General features: G+C 39.5%; 1 long non-coding RNA gene across 1 annotated transcript in view; it reads left to right on the forward strand.

Annotated features, from left to right (window-relative positions):
• Positions 1–7,215: 7,215 nt before the first annotated feature.
• Positions 7,216–17,241, forward strand: part of LOC108878411 (uncharacterized) — an 87,481-nt gene continuing 77,455 nt past the window's right edge. The window contains exons 1-3 of the long non-coding RNA XR_007814462.1: positions 7,216–7,515; positions 7,590–7,648; positions 9,121–9,233. This is a non-coding gene — a long non-coding RNA (uncharacterized LOC108878411). The remainder of the gene's footprint in view (positions 7,516–7,589; positions 7,649–9,120; positions 9,234–17,241) is intronic.

The following is a 17,241-nucleotide window of genomic DNA, read 5'->3' on the forward strand; positions in this document are numbered from 1 at the left end:
AGCCTTTACCCCAAACCCATTTATTCCTGCTAGAAACTTAAATGTTTCAGTTGCTTCTATAGTAACAAACATATAAGACGTATACTTAAAATAAAAAGGAACACTTGACTGACAGTAATGCAAGAAATGTTAATTAGTAAGTTACAGCCTACAGGCTTTTACTGCTAATTACTGTGTTTCTCTTCATCTATTTATTCCCAGCAAATTGCTTTTGCTGTTAATAAAATACACATCACATCCTTTACAAACTGTAAGTGAAAAAAACATTAAAAAAGACAACAAATGTAAGAGATCTCATCAAGTCACCACTACACTCGTGTGTCATGTCATGTGTGTCGACAGTAGTTTGTGGTGAGAACAATTATCTGTTTGAAAATGTCAAACATAATTACTCAGTCTCCTACTACTAAATGATGTATACATTTGCTGAAATAATCACGTCTAACTGAATGAGTTCATTGATTTACAGTCAACAGTTAAGGTCAGTAGGGTTCACTGACGCACAATTCAGACATATTACTGGCCAAAGTTATTGGTTTAAGTGAGAGGTTCTAATTGTGTGAAATGCTATTGACCTTTTAGTTCCAATTAAGGGAAACAGCAGTGCATGAAAATGTAATTTCAAAGTACTGCAACTAGCAAGCAACAATTTCACATGCTGAAGCATTTTAGCATAGGCTACATCGACCTTTAACAAACACACATAACCACAGGAAAAACAATAAATAACACAATGAAAAATACAATTAAAACTTAATGAAAACTACCTAAATTCCAACCCTGCTTCCTAGAAATTGCATTTACGTGCTGTTCATTTGTTTTGCCATTTGATGTGCTGATTGGAAATGTTATCACTGCCTGGATTATGTTCAGTGGCAGTGCTGTAGGGAGGAAGTTGTTGGGAGGGGGGTCAGGGTGGGCGATGGGCTTGTAAAGTGGAGCAATTGGCAGATAATGGAGTTCACATCCTGAGTCACACATGCGGTTAGATTAAGACAACCTTTTGTTTATTGTCAGTGAAAAATTGTGTTTAACACATCCTGTCTTATTATTTTTGGCATTTTTAATATTTAAGATTAAGAACATAATCGTTCCTCAACTTTATAGCCAAGCACTGGGCTTACCTAAATGTAAACATAAAAGTTTTATCATGTTTTAATTGCTACAAGCAACTTTTGTAACACTTTGGATTAAAGCATCTATCCAATGAGTTAATGGAAATGGAAATGTATAAGCAGGTATTGGAGAAGCTTAATTAAATACACAGACAGTGACACTTTATAGATGCAGATTAACATTTCTTCATTATGTTGATAAGAAAAATAATTCAGGCAATGTTATGTTTCAATTAAAACATATTTACTATTGCAAATTAATACTATATAAACATAATTACAAGTAGACAGGGTTGGACTATTCATGATATCAAAACTTTTATCAAAAGTTTAAAAACTGTTTCAAAATGATCCAAGTCATGACCTGTCAGGAAGAAGTTCCACAGATTGAACACTGAACAAAGATCTCTGTCTGTTTCTGAAAGGGAACCTTACATTTCCCCACAGAGTTATCCCAAGTTACTGAGTCAGAAACCCTGAGGGCTTTCACCATATTACTACCTTAATGCCTTTTGTGGCTGAATGGGAGTAAATCCCTGCAGCCAGTTTCCTAAACATCGTGAAGAGACTTCACAGAAAAGCGGATGCTATGAAAAGTCCATTTAACATTGAAGAGGTCTCTAATCTCTATAATTGCATCTCTGATTACATTCCAGACACAAGCAAAAGCACTTTGATTTATCGTAATTACAATTCAACAAATATACAACTACTTTATGGCTGTAATAATGAGAATTCAAGACTGTTCTCCAGACTTCAACTGGTCAGAAATCCTTCTAAGATATTCATCGTCATGCTGTTTAAATACTTTTTACACCTTCAGACGTGGATGGATTACTGAGTAAAGACAAAGGGACCTGAGGGCTCAGGAGGCCACTGTACTGGAAACTCTGAAGAAACTGGTAATATTTCTCATAGAAAAGTAAATCAAAATGACTTCAAAAAGAGGAAAAATGATCATAAAGACACGCAAAATGTAACGAGAGGAATCTTCAGTTAAAGGTTTGAACAGCAATATTTGCATTGCAGATATGTTTAACATAAATAAGACAAGAGATATCCGACCAGTCTCCTTTAATCTCTTTATGTTATTCATTTTAAATACACCTCCTATTTAAAACTTAAAATAATAATTTCATAATCTTGTTTAGCAATTAAATGTTCCTCTTAATTTGACACAAATGCCAAACAACCAAAATATAACGTGCAGCTTTTTTTCAGTCTGTTTGCCTTGTTCTTTTTTGGTGTTTAATAAGTTATATTCTCAGCATGAGTCGGATTCTGGTTATTATGATTCCAACAGCAGCAACAAAACCTCACTGTGCCTGTATGCTTGACAGCAGTGCGTATCTCACTGGTATTAATATCCTTCTACACTTGATGAAATTCCCTACATTGTGTATCTATAAAAAGGATGATATGGACAACAATAATGCAGTACAGGATTAGTCTGTTTGGCTGTTTCAACCCTCTAATAGGGTCTAGATTATTTCCCACTGAGATGTAATTCTTCCAGTCCAAACTGGTTAGTTTTATGGATGCAAATTCTCTTACCAATCAACTCAATGGGATTAGCTGAAATATGTATTTCTGTAAGCAATTATTATGAGGAAAGAGCCCAAAATATCTGGAAATTATTATTTGTCCAAATACTAAAAAGCCAGAATTCCATGCCATCATTCTCATTCTGCTCAGCCCTGCAGTGCTTTTTTTTTTGAGACGCAGAGGAGACAGGCGCAACACTTCAAAAACTTCTCCACAGATAATAATAACATCCAAGAAAAAGCAATGCACCTCGGCTGGAGATATCAGTGCATGTAAGCCTCTGAGCTCTCTTGAGAAATGGGATGAGACAGAGGATGGCTGGTGACTGTTGCTGCCACAGTTGCCACGCTGTCTGATGAAAATCGGGAAATGACAGGCAAGAAGCAGGGGGTCAGATTATCTGTGTGTAACCTGAGAATACAATGTCCCATCTGATTAAAGCCACATAAGGGTTACTTAGTGTGACAGGAGGCTGACTGAGCAAAAGAACGTATTAAGTCTAAGATATAATACATTTTTTCCTTCTAGTTAATTTTGTTTCATGAAGAGCTGTTAGTGAATAGCTGTGTTATTTCCTGAACAACCACGTATGACTCACTTTCACGCTCAGAGCTCAGGCATCTGACACTGAGCCAGTAGCCACTGTGCATGACTGATGAGAGCTTATCCTCTGAGCTGACAAACTATAAACTACTTTGCACTTGGGTGGCTGCTCTTAGCAATGCAGCATCTCTGTGACGTAAGCATATACTATAGAAAAGCCTCAAGCCTGTGCCAATGTTTGACTTCCTCTTTGTGACATCTTGACATCATAACATGTTAGTGTCAGACACGTTTTTATTTTTTGTTCCCACTGGCTGTCAGATCACTGACATGTCTGCTGCATTCACGTTCAATAAGTAAGTCGGTATGATCCCTCTGATTGTGTCAGTGGTGCTCATAGTCACAAATCAATGCTAACTTGTCTGGTGCGAGGAAACATCAGCATGTTTGTCAGGAAGAACTGTGACAAATGACTCAGTGACTGTAGTTTCTTTACACATTAAGATTTTACATTAAAAAAAACATATGATACATTTATAAAAAGAAATGCTCTTTTACAACCAGTGATTCCCAAACTTTTTGGGCTTGTTGGTTTCCTTTTACATGTTTATGAGTTGTTTGTAGTTACAGATAAAACTGAACACACTGTCTGGAGCATAAGCTTTGTTTTTTCTTCCTTCCTCTCCCATAATTCATCTCACATTGCCCCAGAGTTATGCTGGGAATCTACTTAACTGTATGTGGAGTCGTTAAAAAATATATAATATTACACTGGTCGCAGGAATCGTATTTTTCCGTATATTGAATAACTGTGTGAGATGCAATCAGAAAGTTCTGAGACTGTTGCTGTTGTGAATAAATGGTAATGCCTCATGCTGCAGATGTGAGCAAGACCTTACGTGAGTTAGTACTCCTGTGTTAAATCATGTGATGAACATCTGGATCTGCTCCACGCATGTTTTTGTGTTTTTGTGATTTCAACACGGAGCAGAATCAGCACAGTGTCGAAGTCTGCGAGGATCTCCATCAAAAGGCCCGGCCTTCATGTTGAGGGTCATCATGATGAGAGTTGGGTCTGTGGCTACAGCCCACAGACATTCCAAGACCGAAGAAGGTGAATCAGGTTAGGAGTGGGGCACACTCATTTTCTTTGACATTTGCAGAGTTCTGCACCATGAATTCAACCCCCAGAGTCCGTCAGTGCTGAGTTCTACTGCACCACCTTCTACTGCAGGCATCTGAGGGAGGACATTCTCTGCAAACTACCCGAATTGTGGCATGACTGCACTTGTTTACTCTCAAAATATTTCTACTTTATTCTCAAAAAATTACTTTTTTTTACTAACAATGGCTCCATTACAGTTGCTGCCATTTTAAATTTATCCTTTGTTGAGACCAACAATGGTGTGCTCCCAGCTGGTACGTGAACAGCATTTATGTAGCACTGTAATTCAAAGTCCTTCACAGCCCTTTACAGCCTCTGATTCACCAATTCACCACACCGACCTTAACATTGGCAGCAATTGGAGTTCATTGTGTTGCTCAAGGACATGTCAACATGTGGACAGAAGAAGTAAGGGGGTTACTGGGCAACCTATTCTACCACAACAGCAGAGATAGCAGATTGCCCTGTTTCACCATGACAACATACCAATGCAAGGCCAGACAATGCAACTGCCTTTTGTAAAACATTAACCATCAATGAATTTAAATGACATTTTTAGTAAAGATAGTCGATTAATAATACAGCGATTTTTACAGCAATTAACTTTTTTCTACTTCACTATTATTGAGGAGGAAGACTTTGGGCCAGTCAGCCAGAAACTGGTTTTGATGTTGGGGATGATTGGAGTAAATTACTTTATTTGATTTCAGCCTCACATTCAGCAAATTAAAAGCGTGCTTGGTGTGTCTTCAGGTGTCAATGCGTTGCACTCTGTCACAGGTGTTCTGGGCTACACATCACAGATCTTGCATGACAGCATCTCCAATTGTGTGAGCTCATCTGAATGAGAGGTAAGCTTGCCAAAATTTTGTGATGCCACGGCTTGGCTTGGAGGACATGCGAGGGATTTTGACAAATTCTTGGCAGAACAATGACTGTTTCATGTGGTAAAACATCTGTGATTTGACTGATGAGTGTTTGTCTTTTGTTCGCAGAGAGAACAGACTGACACGTCCTTTTTGTGCCATTTCAGTGCCATTTCCAACTGATGTGGGAGACGTGCCTGTTTGCCTGAGGCAATAATTCCCTCAAAACTCAAATGTTAATCGTCGTGACATGTATTTCAAAACTGTTCATGGCCACGTAGAGATTGAAAAATAGGAAAACAAGGAATTGATTGAGTGCAAATAATTTACATTTACCAGTTAAGTCTTCATTGTAACCATCATGTGTTTACATTCTGCTTGATGTACTTACCTACCTGATATCATTCCCTTTTAATTCACAGGAACACTGACAATCCAACATCACAAGGTGGGAAAAAGCTCACTGCCTCACCACGGACTGCCTCAGTATCACCCCACACACCATGGGATATGTGTGAGTCTCTGAGCATATCACAGTGGTTGTGATGAAATCTAAGAACCACTTTGGAACCAATTAGCATTGTTTGACAGTCGGCCATCACATAGGGAGGAATGTATCATGCATGTAGCAGAGATAGTCATTTCTCTGCAGATAGTGGTCTCAGTGGACCGCAGTGTAATTCAAAAGGTGTGTCTGCGACCACAGACACCTCAGTGGTCATGAAATATTCATATCCCCACACATCAACTTTAACTGTAGCAAACAAATTCATTTTCATTCAGTGTGGAATGAGGCCTATAAAAGTAAATATACAGCTCTTCATTATGAGTTTGATCTTAGGCGTGCTCTGAATATCACAAACTGATGACGTTCGAGGACCTGGATGTGGATTTTCATCACCAAAACAAAAGTTACAAACTGCTTTGCTCATGAAAATAAATAAGTAAATGAGGTAGAGACCCTCTGCTGTTGCCTCCCGGTGCCCAGGAGAGTTGTCCACAGACTGAGATCTCTTGAATTGAACTGTGGCCCCCCCATTGTTCACCTCCCTGTGGTGTTGTGTTGCGCTGCACTAATGTTTCTGCTCAGCTCTGTTTTTGGGCAGAGCAACCGTTTTCATTGCAAACCGTCGTTCATCAAAGTGACTGAGCAGCAACTGTGTGGATGTGAAGTCAGACACGGTCTATACTGGAGTATCAGCTGTGTTGTGAAATCTGTGTGCATGGCTGCTCTGACTCCACACCACTAGAGCTGGTGCTTATTCGCCCGGTTTATTAATTCAGCCTTGCTGCATCCTTCACTGTCGCCCACAGCATATAGCTTCTCTTTAATCTGTGTTATTAGACGAACTGTGGTGAGCCGTGCCACTGTATCTAAGTGTGTTATGAAGCTCTACTTACTCTTAATGCTTTAATGGGTTTTGCAATGATGTAAGAGTTCTGTAGAAGTAGTGATAATCCTGTGACGCACTCCATGTTTGAACCAGGATGTGCAACATGAGTCAAAAAGCACTTTTTGATTTTTTATTATTTGATTGAAGGAGACTGAATGTGATAAAAGCAATTTAGTTCGCTATAAAGGGAAATAAATGTTTGCTGCATGGCTAAAGATACATGATTCATACAAGTGGTGGACCAAATACAGACAGTGTAGTACAATCCAATATTATAAAATATCACGTTTCCTCAACTCTTTACAGTAACCGCATGTTGGCATGTCAGGTGCTCACCGGTGGGGCGGTGTCAACTGCCAGGTAGGAGCCATGAATGTTTTCAAGAGAACTTATAATGTATATATTCTTATAATAAATCACTCTTGTACCACATTTATCTTTGGAACAGCGAGCAGTGGCTCCAGGGCTTGATTATTTAGCGCTAACACCGCCTACCCGAGTTAGTTTCGGTGTACACCGGGTAAAATTAACAGCACACCCTTTAAAACTAACGGCCATCTCCTTACTGCGCATGTCAGAGCGCAAAATTCAACTGCGCTGGAATATCGGACTATTCTCATGAGCAAATACAAGTTTAATTAACTAATAATTAATTAAATTCAGGAAATTTGGCGCAGCAACAAATACACAAAATGTGTCTCTGTTTTTCCGCGTTACTTTGGTCGGTCTAGATTATTTTTGTTTATCAGAAAAACAAAATAAATCACGCAGGTGCGCTAACTAGTTAGGCTAACTAGCTTATTACTAGCTTACCGGTATGTCCTCTGTGCCACTGTACCCTTACTTTAGCCCTGCTCTGTGGCTGGAGGTGTTTCCTGTAAATTAAGGTAACTTGGTTGTAATGATTTAAGATAAATAAAGAGTGGGTTTATTTTGATTTCTTGTCTTTCTCCTCATACAGATCACAGACTGGCTAACCTGCAGTGAGATGCATTTACTGACCCAGTTACAGTGCGACTGGTGAGTTCATCTTTTGTTAGCTGTATCCTCAAATGATTATGGCACAGATGTAGTGAATTATTTAATATGCAAACTGAACCTCTTTTGTTAAGATGATATCAAATTTAAGACTTGCCCCCAAAAGATTTCAGTGGAAACTGGAGCAGTAGCTGTCACTAATCAGAAATAAGACTTAGAATTGAAATAGGGCACATCCTGCAAAACTTGCAAGTCTGTAATTCAGCTTTGCAGTCATGGAAAATTATAATTTCCCAGTTTGTCCGCCTGAGGTATGAGCATACATCAGGGGGGCACAGAGGTAACCATCACTTTCTCTAAAAGATAATTAACTGGTGATATTTGAAAAACCTATTTGAATTACTCTTCTAACCACCTGAATGAAAAAATATTCTGTCTGCTGGAGGCTGAAAGATATTTTTAACCTGTTTCCTATCTGGGCAGTCAGTGGGCTGCCATCTTTGTTTTGATTTGTAAACAGAGGTGCAACTTGAAAAATGAGTTTAAAACCTATTTTTATCATTCAGTGGACTGGACATTTTTCTGTCCAGATGGTTAGAAGAGTCTTTGGGGATTGTAGATAACCCCAGTGGTTTTAAACAACCCTCAACCCTCACAACTGTGAATTATCCTTTAGGGAAACCAGTGGTTACCTCTGTGGCTCGAATGCATGCTGATATGTGAGGGACACAAACTGTGGCTAACCCCTCCAAAGATGTAGTGTGTGCAAACTGAACTTCTCTTTTTAAGGTGATATCATAGAATTCAAACCTTGCTCCTAAAGATTTGAGTGAAAACTGTGGCAGCAGCTGTGATAAATCAGGAATAAGACTTACAGTAAGTTGAAAGAGGGCAAACGTTTTTGCATTTAATGGAAATCTGTATTTAAGTTTCACAGTCATAGAAAAGCCTGGTTTCCCCATGAAGATGATGATGGTGTGATTTTTGCTCAGGTCTGCACCAGACACGTATGTTCCCTTACATGTGGAGATTATGATTTGTAGGCCGCAGCATGACATACTGTAATGACCTGTACTCTTTTTCCCTTAAGATTTATGTTTCATTTCATTAACGCATGCTGTTTTTATTACATTGGAGTGTGAGTTATGCTGCAGAAAATCTAGAATCTGGAATAAATGAATTGTTTTTATTCTAAACCAGGAAGTCTGGTCTCATCATCGACTTACACCAACTGTTTCTTTGTCACATTTTATCCTCTTGGTCATGTACTTTTAAAATGATTTCTGTGAAGGACTGAGAAGGCTGATAAAACACAGTGACAAAAAGAAAAAAAAAAAATTCTGTCAGCCTCATTTCAGGATTGTTCACTTCCCCACGTTAGCCCCAGTGCAGCCTGTTAGCTTGACCACTTGTTAGTCCATTCAGAGCGCTGCAGCCTCCCCTTCGTCAGTCTGTTGGTGAGTGCCAGACAGGTTTTATTATTTTTCTAACTGTAACTAGTTGTGTTTTTACAGACGAATGCTTGCTGGGAGACCCAACCAACTCTCTCATGACCTGATCAAAACCCTCTGCAGCAGCACATGTTGTTTAAAGAAAGATCATCAACATTCAGGTTGTGTGAGATGAGGTATGGTATTGGCTATTTCTTTTTCCTGCTCGAGTTGTCTTGTGTTCATATTGAGTTGTGGGAGCGTCTGACTGGCACCAGTCCTCAACAAAGATTATTCAAATGTGAAATATGTTCTGTCTTCATTAGAAACCAGCACATGTCCCTACCAAAGTTACATTGTCAAAATAATACTGTATCTATAAGATGTGGCCTTTTTTTTCTTTACTGCCATCATTGTGTAGGATTATATCAGTGCCTGCAATACAATGAATCATGTTCTCTAAAGTCGTTTTGCATTGGTTTTGGATTTTCCTGTTATATATATGTTACCTCCTTCCATCTGTATTTGTCTTTGTCTCGTGGGTCATTTGAATTGTTGCTTGCAGTTTGAAAATTTTTCTTGTGTGGGTGTTGTGAGTGGCTGTTTGTGAAAGCGTGTGTGTGTGTGTGTTATTTAGCTGTTACAGAGCTGCTGTATTGGATCCCACTGTATTGTACAGGAGTTTCTATCAATCCATGTTGAGCAGGTTACTGTGCAGAAGTATTTTCCTCAAACTTTGAGCATTGTTGGAGTTGTAGAAGAGGTTTATTCTAAAAGAATAACGCTACACTGTACCAACAAGTAAATACCTGTGGTGTGAGTGGGATTCAGTCTTTGAGAAGGTTTTTGAATAACACAAGTTGCTAGGTTTTGTTATCTGAAGTTCATTGCTTCTTAGCATCTCTCCACCTTTTTCCACAAAAGCTGAAGCTTCTTTTATGGTGTTTTCACACCTGAAAGTTTGGACCAAGGTTGGTGTTATTGTATCATTTGATCCAGTTAGTTTTGGTTTCAGACTGCAGTTCTGTGAGTGTACTGAAGAACTTTGCATGACAAACCCGCAGCCTGTTGTCATCGTCTGTGTGTGCTGCGTCTCCACGTACTTGATATTGATTGGTTTATAGACAGCTGTGCGTCTGACATTGCCGTGTTGTCAGTTCTCTTGTGGTTATTCTTCTTCCTCTATTGTTTAATGGATGGAGTTTGGTTTTGGACCAAACGAGATAAATGCAAAATTATCCATAAATCATGTTCTGTTGTAGCAACCCAGATCTCTTGCTCTCTGTTCTAAGTACAGTTTGCCTCCTACGCTCTACTCAGCCTCTTGTTTATTTTGAAAGTTGATGTAAAGTAAAAATAAATGAGGAGGTGGGCCAAGTGGGCCAACGTTTGTGCAGTTTGTGTTATTCGAAGGGCAGCTGTGTAATTTCCTGCTTATTTGTAGTGTGTTTTCTTTATGTTCGCTCTGTTAGCAAAGGTTTGATCATGGATTCCTTAACAGATTGTTTAACTGCTCCTGCAGGTTTCTAAAATTCTGAAATATGACAAAAAGACTTAAATATTGCAACAGTTCTAATGAATGAGGCTTGTTATCTCGGGGCATCAGGATGTCATCAGTCACTGTTTCAGGAACACATGAAAGTTTCCCACCACACAGTCTCTTAATATTTCATCATTTAGTGTAAAACTCAGCAGCACAGAGTCCTTGAGTGGTTCAACACACAAAAAATTGTGAACTTCCATTCTTGGGGCCATTGCTAATTAGCTGCAAATTAGTGTATGTCAGTATTCATTAAATTCACATGGCCAGAGTCAGAATTCACTGAAAAAGGCTGTTGTTGAGAATACAAATGCAAAAGGCAGAGAAAAATGATCTGACAAAAGTGAATTGGAGAAGATTAATTCACTGACAAAAACTTAAACAGCACAACAGAAAAGACAAATGCCTCTGCTGTACTGTATATTTATAGTGAGGTGAACATCTGGGCACATTAGAGCCAATTATATTTCACAGCTAGTTTTCGCATCGTTATCTCATTTAATGATTGTCTCTTTACTCAGCTCCTGTTAATTGAGTGAACATGAACAGTGTTTATTACCTTATCTTAGTGTTGATGACGTTGTCTGAGTCTGAAAATTCAGCTCATGAAGCTGTGATATTCAACTAGCGTCTTAGAAAAGGTCAAAGTAACATATGTGCACATAATTTCATTGTCACTGTCTGTAATTAGTTTCTCTGCTACAATCATCAGGACAAGGTAGAGCTACAAAGGTACAGTTTTAGTTTGACACTTAATAGGACATCATGTTGTACTTCACACACAGTTAATGTCAAATGAAATAAGTGTTAAAACTAACACATGATTTCCATTATCACCTGCACAGCTGGTCAGAACAGGATCTAATGACAATCCTCAACAAGGTTAATTAATGATAAAATCATCATTTTATTCAGAACAGTATTTCTGAAACTGCTGATCTCCTGGGATTTTACAACACAACAGTCTCTAGAGTTGAGAGCACAAACATCCAGTGAGCAGTGTTTCTTTTGACAGAGATCAGGGGAGAATGGCCAGACTGACAAATCTGCAGAAATGATGTGTTGCAGTCAAGTCAACATGGACCAGAACCTCAAAAGAAAGTGCCACAGAACCCACGCCACAAAGAACTGAGGCTGTTTTGGAAGCGAAGGGAGGTTGTTACCCAGTATTAGTGTGGTGTTCCTAATAAATTGCTGGGCAATTGTGTGTCCTTCACAGGTCAGAGATTATGTGAAAATTGTTATTGCTTTTTTGTGCAGAGAGAAAGCCCCGTAATGCATCATGTCAGGCCATTTGTGAAGGTCAGCGCAATCACTCCAGAGGTGTTTGGTACATTTGAAAAGCGCAACCTGTTCTGTGATGTGTTTTAGTCCTCTGTATCAAACCATGAACAAAAAGACCCGGGGAAAGACAAAGGAAAGACAAATGTGAATCTCATTTTCTGGAACATCTTATTTACACGTTACTTTATATGTATGTGCGAAATAAAGGTTTACATGATGATCTTTAGGAGTTTTGTTTTTGAGCAACATTGCTATATAAACTATATGAGCTCTATATAACCACAACAAGTTAAATGATGAAAAAAAAAACTGAATAGGCAGCTTCCCATGCACCAACATCTCTGCTCTCATCCACCTTAAAGCCTCCTTGTATTTGACACATTATCTTCAAGTGGAAAAGCAATATAAAGGTGGTGAAGCATATGTGAAACGTGCTGCTTGCTCTTCCTCTTGCAGAAAATGTCAAATTGAATGCCAAGAAGCTTTAAGTCTCTCCAGAGCTGAGTTCCTTTGATGGCAGCAGTCCTCCTCTTCAGTCCTGTGTCTGACCAGTATCCAGCTGATTTGTACTTTGTACATTTTCACACTAATGAATGACTTCTGACAGGGAAAATTTCAGATAATATAATCAGGATTCCTCTGCATTTTTGATGAAGTGAATAACAACAAATCTCTTGTTTCTTTCGGACCTGACTAACATTGTGTAGGCCTCCCTCATGCCACCAAAACAGCTCTATGGGTGTCCTGTGGTGTCTGGCACCAGGACTTTGGCAGTGGATCCTTTGGGACCTGTGGGTTGTGGGGTGGAGCCTTCATGTGTCTGGTTTGTTCCGGTGCATCTCACAGATGCTCCATCAGTTTGAGATTTGGGGAGTCAGCGCCTTGGACTCTTTCTCATGTTCCTCGAGCCAATTCTGAGCAGATTTTGCGGCGCTGTTGCCATGAAGGGGTGTGCTCGGTCTGGATGGTACATGTCAGAGTAAGATCCAGATCAATGCCAAGACCCAAGGTTTCCCAGAACATTAAATTATTACAAGATGATCAATGTTGTTCACTTTACACGTCAGTGGTTAGTGTATATAGGTAATCTTACAAAACTGCTTTCAGCTATTAAACAAAATCCATCCTTGGAAAAGGATGATCTTTCAGTTTCTAGTCCCAAGAACAGACAGGGGACACGCTTAGTGGGGGTGACGTCACCTCTGACTGTAAATTCCCTGTAGCTTGACGTCTAAAGTATATAATCCCACAGCTAAGTAATTTGTACTTCCTGAATGACTGAAAGGAGACGACTAATCGTAGCCTAAAGAAAATGTATTCAGTGTTTGCTGTTGAGGCACATGTTGAAAGAGATAATTACACAGCAACTGAAGCTAAATCTGTGGCTGAATTTATCTTTTTATAGGCTCAGTTGTACTGTAGCTTGTGGGATGTAGCACAGACTAACTGGCTCATATCCAGTGATTACACCAATAATAATGTTTCATTCTCGTCTATCTTAAACTATCAGGATAGCAGTATTTATTTATTCCAGTCAGGTGTTTGTCTCTTGCTCTGTGCAGAGAGGTTGTTTTATACAAAATATACCTAATTGCAGACAGTTACACAGATGATTAGGGTTCAGAGGTCACATACTTTCTTTCAGGCAGCTGTTAGAGTAAGTAGTGCAAAACGTTTTGTTACTTTAAAGATTGTTTCTGAGTCATGAAAAGTGTCTCAATTTCCATATTTGCCTTAAAGCTAATGGTAGAATAGAATAGTCATTAGCCCTCTCTTCCCAGCTCAGGAATTGTTGTTTAGCCTTTTTTTATGTTACTTCTGCTGTTAAAAAAGTTTCAAAAACGCTGATGGTTGAGGAAAAACAACGTCTGTCATTTAGTGCACGCCGTAGCTGTGCTCGAGCTCATTTGTTGTGGCATCTCAGCGCAGTGTCTGTTGGCTTAGCTGGGCAATATCTGTGCATTCAGCACGGTTAGCTGCTGCCTCTCCAGCTCCTCCATCAGTCCCAGCTCTCCTCCCCCAGGGAGGGCTGGTTGACTCGTGGCAGCAGCTTTCTCTCCTCCTCAGCAGTGTGGTTTGATTCAGGCAGCAACAGGGAATGGCTGACTCTAATGAAATGTGGTTGAAAATGTTGTTGACAGTTGTGGCTTCGTGCAGACGCGTTCGCTTCAGCTGACTAGTTAAGTAAATGGCCGTGGTCGTCGTCTATGGCACAGTCTCATAACAAAAAAAAACCAAAAAAACAGGGATGTAGTGACGTTGAGCCAACAAAGAGAAATTCTTCCACAGTGTTCAGTTGCTTAAACCTGTAGGCAAATAGTCATCAACTCTATTAATTAACCAGTATTGTTATTTAGACAATCGAGGGCACACAACACACAAAAGAATGAGAATATACAAATGAGAATCAGCTGCTGGCGTGGGACAGGGACAGGAGTGCAGGTTCGAGGTCCAGACGACAGTACTTATTGTTCCGTATTCTCTTGTTAAGATTTGTGGATTTAAGGGAAATGTCCCAACAACTATTGGATGGATTGTCAGGAAATTCAGCTCAGACGTTCAAGGATGAATCATATCCTGTGATTTTTCATCTAGCACCATCACAGAGTCAAGGTTTTAATCTGTCCAATACTTTGGTTTACGACCAAACACCTGCTACACCTGCGTTTCTGTCGTCAGTGTGTAGTGCTACCCAGCATGCTAACCTGCTAAACTGTAATGGTAAATGTTATACCATCAGCATCTTAAAGGCAACTTATCACACTCTTCCTTATTTTCTGTCGTATGTGTAATGTTACAATGTTGGATGTTCACATTAAACGTGGCCAAAGTTTCAAATAATGAGGACAACATTTGGAAAAGTTCCTGTGAGACTAAAGTTCAGCATGCTGATGGTGCTGGTTTACTTTGCAGTCGTTTGGTGACATTTTACCAGCAGCATCAGCTTTTGTATTTCCTGACAGCAGGTGGTTTGCAGCAGACGTTCGGGAGGTTGAGCCAGTCAGAAGAAAGTGGGCTTTTAAGGAGGCCTGAGCTAATATTGCCTGTTTCAGTCAGAGGTTCAACTCAGGGCCTGGATAACAGGCAGTTTGAGATAAAGGACTTTTTTGGAACTGTGAATCATACAAAGCTCTAGTGGAGTCCCAGAATAAAAATGTAGAGGTGGAAATGAGCATAATTGGTCCCCTCTAGCATTGTTATTGTGAGCAGGTACAGACTCATGGAGCTGCTGGCAGGACTGGGCACTCTGTTCATCAGTTTTTATCCTGTAACGTATCTGTTTTTCTTGCTCATGGTTGTGGGATGCTAGAACCTGTTAAAGCATACATTTAGCATGAAACAGAATACATTATGAACAGCAGTTCATCATCTTTCATCTGTCACTTTTTTTATCGTCACGTTTGGACAATTTAGCGATTGCATTACAAAGAACCTGCATGTCTTGGGACTGGGAGGGAAACAGAAGCACCCAGAGAAAACCTGTGCAGACTGAGAACATGCAAACTCCACACAGAAAAACAAATTAAGATTGATTCAATTCTCCTGCTCCTGACAAATGGCAGCTGTCTTTGTTGCTGGGGCACCAGGTGGGCAAAGGCCACACCGCTGGATTCTCAGTGTCACGGGATTTTAAATCCGCTACGGCAGAATAATGTTATTTCAGTCAGACTATTATGGTAATTAGAGTGTAATGGTTCTATTCAGCACAGCTTCTATGCCCAGACAGTCATTTCACATTGGGAAGGGCAGACAAAAGTCTGTCAGAAAAAAGCTAACCATCATGGTTCAACATTTTTCATTGAGGGCTGCAACTAAGGATTATTTTCATTTCATTAACAATTAATTTCTCAATATTTTTTAAATTAATGTTTTTGTAAGTGATGGAAAAATACCCATCATTAGTCATCAGATGCTAAGCTACAACAGATTCTAATCTAAAGCTCCAAAATATGAAATTTAAGGCAAGATCATTTGTTGTTTTTGTGTAGCTGCAAGGCTTTATGTGACACATTTTTTTATCTGCCACTGACATCCACATAGATGTCTATGAGTTCAACAGCTTGCTGCCTAAAAGGTGTAACTGTAACTGCATATGCACCAGAGAAACAATCGTGACACTTGTTTGTTGGAGGATTTGAGCAAATCTTGTTGCTGTTATCTGAATTATTATTTTCATTTTTGAGGTAGAGTGGCAATTTGTTCCATCTGACCAGGTCTTTTACAATGTTTTACTGAAAGAGTGTGAAATTAATGAGCACAGGTTGAGCTGCCTGCATCTTCATAATTCTTTAAAACTAGAATGGCACTGAGTAGAGCACATGCCTCTGTCAAGGCTAAATTCACCTCTTTTATCGGATCCGGACTAAAATTTAATGGCGTCCTCCCTGGTCCATGCTCTGTTCTTCCTGCAAGTTTGGTGCAAATTGGTTCAGTACTTTTTGCATAATCCTCCTGACAGATAAACAAACAAACATTGGTAAAACCATAACCTCATTGGCAGAGATTATAATATACAGACAGGCTTTAAAGTTATGAAGAAGAAGTAAGTGTAAAGGGATGAAAATGTGCGCATGTATGCCTGTGTACGGATATATCCAATGTAGTGTGCACAGAACTGGATAAGGGTCCTCTGTTGTCTGTTGTGGGGCACTCACAGTGATTTTTTAATGTGATTTCTTACATTTGAGGAGCTGGAACTGACAAATGCTTGACATTTCTAGCCATATTAACAGGGTGACAGCATGTAGGTCGTTCCACCACTTTGGTCCAGACTGAATTATTCTCCTTGTGTTATTGTCAGGTGAAAATTTCTGCCTGTAACGCCTCATTATGGGGTTAGAAAATAGCTCATGAAAGCAGATATCTAAATCATGAAAGTTTGAAAGCTGGGTCAGTGGGTGGTGTGTTTTCAGTTTGCACTGCAGCAGCTACTGCTCAGTAGCCGTTGGCTATCTGGAGATTGGTGTGCTACGTGATTGCATGTGTAGCTGGTGAGCCCAGCTGATTATCAGCTCACGTGGGTGGTGCAAATGGCATCATGTCTCTTTTTAATCCTTTTGATATGAGCTGTTTTTGTTTTTTTTAAAGTCAGTGGTACAAATCAAGAACCTGGTTTAACCCATGAGGAAAATATTTACTGTTATTGAGACAGCCTGTCAGTAAACAACAGATATTTCTCTTCAGTCCTCGCCTCTCACAAGAGACAGACAGGCTGAAATATTTTATTTACTCTCTCCAGGCTTATACATGAGACTAAACTGATGGGGAAAATGGCCTTTTCTTTGACCTGTGTGATTCAGTGCATTGTATGATTCCTTTTTTGGTGAAATACTGAGGAAATAACAAGTAATCATTTTCATTTTTCTGTCCTGATGTAGAAT

This window comes from Lates calcarifer, linkage group LG13 (assembly GCF_001640805.2).
Source record: "Lates calcarifer isolate ASB-BC8 linkage group LG13, TLL_Latcal_v3, whole genome shotgun sequence".
Taxonomy (NCBI): Eukaryota; Metazoa; Chordata; class Actinopteri; family Centropomidae; genus Lates; species Lates calcarifer.